Here is a 4,759-nt window from a genome sequence, read left to right as displayed (position 1 = left end):
GTTAGTCCCAAAAATAATATAAAAGTGGAAAATAAGCCCAATATAGTCCAAAATAGTATATAATATAGCATGGAGCAATCAAAAATTATAGATACGTTGGAGACGTATCACAAACTATAAAATGTTTAAGAATCAGAATGGTGAAGTGTTTGCCAGGTATATTGGTACTAACTGCAGGAATGGACCACCTATGAAGAAAATCTGGGTACCCAAGAGTTTTCTTGAAAATCTTTAGGTGAATGTCATCACGACACCACCTGGGAAGAAGACAAACCCCGTACCAAAGGCTTCATATGGTCCAAAGGCTTCATGCAGACAGAGGACTCACTAGAGTCACCATAAGGCCAATGTTTTGCAGGGAAACCATACTCAGTCCTATGAATATGAGCGTGTTTCATCAAACCGCTATGTTCATAAGACCAAGAACTATTCTGCTTATTCTTATGAGTATTATTCTCCTCCTACAAGATTATTTGCTAGGGCTCCAAAGCCAAAGTTCTCAGATGCTGCACTTAGACTCATTGCTTCTAAGCCATTGATACGTCCATTTTGCATCATGCTTTTATATCGATATTTATTGCATTATGGGATGTTATTACACATTATGTCACAATACTTATGCCTATTCTCTCTTATTTTACAAGGTTTACATGAAGAGGGAGAATGCCGGCAGCTGGGATTCTGGGCTGGAAAAGGAGCAAATATTAGAGACCTATTCTACACAGCTCGAAAAGTCCTGAAACTTCACGGGAGTTATTTCCAGAATATATAAAAAATACTGAGCGCAAGAAGTACCAGAGGGGGGCCACTCACCAGCCACAAGGGTGGGGGCGCGCCCTACCCCCCCTAGGCGCGCCCCCTGCCTCGTGGGCCCCCTGGTGGCCCTCCGATGCCCATCTTCTGCTATATGGAGTCTTTCGTCAAGGAAAAAAAATCATAAACCAGCTTTCGGGACGAGACTCCGCCGCCACGAGGCGGAACCTTGGCGGAACCAATCTAGGGCTCCCATGGAGCTGCTCTGCCAGGGAAACTTCCCTCCGGGAGGGGGAAATCATCACCATCGTCGTCACCAATGATCCTCTCATCGGGAGGGGGTCAATCTCCATCAACATCTTCACCAGCATCATCTCATCTCAAACCCTAGTTCATCTCTTGTATCCAATCTTTGTATCCAAACCTCAGATTGGTACCTGTGGGTTGCTAGAAGTGTTGATTACACCTTGTAGTTTATGCTAGTTGGTTTACTTGGTGGAAGATCATATGTTCAGATCCATTATGCATATTAATACCCCTCTGATTATGAACATGAATATGCTTTTTGATTAGTTACATTAGTTCCTGAGGACATGGGAGAAGTCTTGCTATTAGTAGTCATGTGAATTTGGTATTCGTTCGATATTTTGATGAGATGTATGTTGTCATCCCTCTAGTGGTGTCATGTGAACGTCGACTACATGACACTTCACCATTGTTTGGGCCTAGAGGGAGGCATTGGGAAGTAATAAGTAGATGATGGGTTGCTAGAGTGACAGAAGCTTAAACCCTAGTTTATGTGTTGCTTCGTAAGGGGCTGATTTGGATCCATATGTTTCATGCTATGGTCAGGTTTACCTTAATACTTCGGTTGTAGTTGCGGATGCTTGCAATGGTGGTTAATCATAAGTGGGATGTTTGTCCAAGTAAGGACAACACCCAAGCACCGGTCCACCCAGATATCAAATTATCAAAGTACCGAACGCGAATCATATGAACGTGATGAAAACTAGCTTGACGATAATTCCCATGTGTCCTCGGGAGCACTTTACTTCATATAAGAGTTTGTCCAGGCTTGTCCTTTGCTACAAAAAGGATTGGGCCATCTTTCTGCACCTTATTTACTTTTATTACTTGCTACTCATTACAAATTACCTTATCACAAAACTATCTGTTACCGATAATTTCAGTGCTTGCAGAAAATACCTTACTGAAAACTGCTTATCATTTCCTTCTGCTCCTCGTTGGGTTCGACACTCTTACTTATCGAAAAGGCTACGATAGATCTCCTATACTTGTGGGTCATCAAGACACTTTTCTGGCGCCGTTGCCGGGGAGTGAAGCGCCTTTGGTAGGTGGAATTTGGTAAGGAAAAATTTATATAGTGTGCTGAAATTTACTGTCACTTGTTACTATGGAAAGTAATCCTTTGAGGGGTTTGTTTGGGGTATCTTCACCTCGTCCGGAACCACAATTAGTTACCCCTCAACCTACTGAATCTACTGAATTTTTTTACTTTGAAATTCATTCGGGTATGATAGAGAAACTGCTAGCTAATCCTTTTGCAGGAGATGGGACATTGCATCCCGATTTTCACTTAATCTATGTGGATGAAGTTTGTGGATTATTTAAGCTTGCAGGTATGCCCGATGATGTTATCAAGAAGAAAGTCTTCCCTTTATCTTTGAAGGGAGATGCATTTACATGGTATAGGCTATGTGATGATATGGGATCATGGGACTACAAATGGTTGAAAGTGGAATTCCATCAGAAGTTTTATCCTATGCATCTTGTTCATAGTGATCGTAATTATATATATAATTTTTGGCGTCGCGAAGGATAAAGCATCGCTCAAGCTTGGGGGATGCTTAAGTCAATGTTATATTCATGCCCCAATCATGAGCTCTCAAGAGAAATGATTATTCAAAAATTTATGCTCGGCTTTCTGACAACAATCGCTCCATGCTCGATACTTCTTGTACTGGTTCCTTTATGATGAAGACTATTGAATTCAAATGGAATTTATTGGAGAGAATTAAATGCAACTCTGAAGATTGGGATCTCGACGAAGGTAAGGAGTCAGGTATAACACCTAAGTTTGATTGTGTTAAATCTTTTATGGATACCGACGTTTTCCGTAAATTTAGCACTAAATATGGACTTGACTCTGAGATAGTAGCTTCTTTCTATGAATCCTTTGCTACTCATGTTGATATCCCTAAGGAGAAGTGGTTTAAATATAATCCTCCTATTGAAACAAAAGTAGTTGCACCTATTAAAGTTGAAGAAAAGACTATCACTTATAATGATACTGTTGTTCCTACTGCTTATGTTGAGAAACCACCTTTCCCTGTTAGAATAAAGGATCATGTTAAAGATTCAATTGTGGTTCGTAAAAGTAATATTAGAACTTATACACCTCCTGAGAAAGTTAAAGTTGAACCTAATATTGCTATTGTTAAAGATCTCTTGGCTGATAATATTGACGGGCATGTTATTTACTTCTGTGATGAAGCTGCTAGAATTGCTAGGCCTGATACTAAAAATAAACATAGACCTATTGTAGGCATGCCTGTTATTTCTGTTAAAATAGGAGATCATTGCTATCATGGCGTATGTGATATGAGTGCTAGTGCTAGTGCAATACCTATCTCCTTATACAAAGAAATTATGCGTGATATTGCACCTGCTGAGATAGAAGATATAGATGTTACAATTAAGCTTGCCAATAGAGATACTATTTCACCAGTCAGGATTGTTAGAGATGTTGAAGTCTTGTGTGGGAAAGTTAAATATCCTGCTGATTTTCTTGTTCTTGGTTCCCCTCAAGATAGCTTTTGTCCCATTATATTTGGTAGACCCTTCTTGAATACTGTTAATGCTAAGATAGATTGCAAGAAGGATGTTGTTACTATTGGTTTGGATGATATGTCTCATGAGTTTAATTTTTCTGAATTTCATAGACAACCCCATGATGAAGAATTTCCTAGCAAAGATGAAATTATTGGTCTTTCTTATATTGTTGTGCCTCCTAATGATCCTTTAGAACAATATTTGCTAGACCATGAGAATGATATGTTTATGAATGAAAGAAGGGAAATAGATGAAGTATTCTTTAAACATGGACCTATTCTTAAACACAACTTGCCTATTGAAATTCTAGGGGATCCTCCTCCACCCAAGGGTGATCCCGTGTTTGAGCTTAAACCATTACCTGATACTCTTAAATATGCTTATCTTGATGAAAAGAAGATATATCCTGTTATTATTAGTGCTAACCTTTTAGAGCATGAAGAAGAAAAATTATTGAAAACTCTGAAGAAGCACTGTGCTGCTATTGGATATACTCTTGATGATCTTAAGGGCATTAGTCCCACTCTATGTCAACACAAAATAAATTTGGAGAAAGACGCCAAACCAGTTATTGATCAGCAACGACGACTGAATCCTAAGATGAAAGAAGTGGTAAGAAAAGAAATACTAAAACTCCTTGAGGTAGGTATAATTTATCCCGTTGCTAATAGTCAGTGGGTAAGTCTTGTCCATTGTGTCCCTAAGAAGGGAGGTATTACTGTTGTTCCTAATGATAAAGACGAATTGATTCTGCAAAGAATTATTACAGGTTATAGGATGGTAATTGATTTCCCCAAATTAAATAAGGCTACTAAAAAGGATCATTACCCCTTACCTTTTATTGATCAAATGCTAGAAAGATTATCCAAACATACACATTTTTTGCTTTCTAGATGGTTACTCTGGTTTCTCTCAAATACCTGTGTCAGCTGATGATCAAGCTAAGACCACTTTTACTTGCCCTTTCGGTACTATTGCTTATAGACGTATGCCTTTTGGTTTATGTAATGCACCTGCTACCTTTCAAAGATGCATGATGGCTATATTTTCTGACTTTTGTGAAAAGATATGTGAGGTTTTCATGGACGATTTCTCCGTTTATGGATCCTTATTTGATGATTTCTTGAGCAACCTTGATTGAGTATTGCAGAGA

The sequence above is a fragment of the Triticum dicoccoides genome, chromosome 1A, assembly GCF_002162155.2.
Source record: "Triticum dicoccoides isolate Atlit2015 ecotype Zavitan chromosome 1A, WEW_v2.0, whole genome shotgun sequence".
NCBI classification, from domain to species: domain Eukaryota; kingdom Viridiplantae; phylum Streptophyta; class Magnoliopsida; order Poales; family Poaceae; genus Triticum; species Triticum dicoccoides.
The sequence above is the reverse complement of the archived record's forward strand: the minus strand, read 5'-3'. Positions refer to the sequence as shown.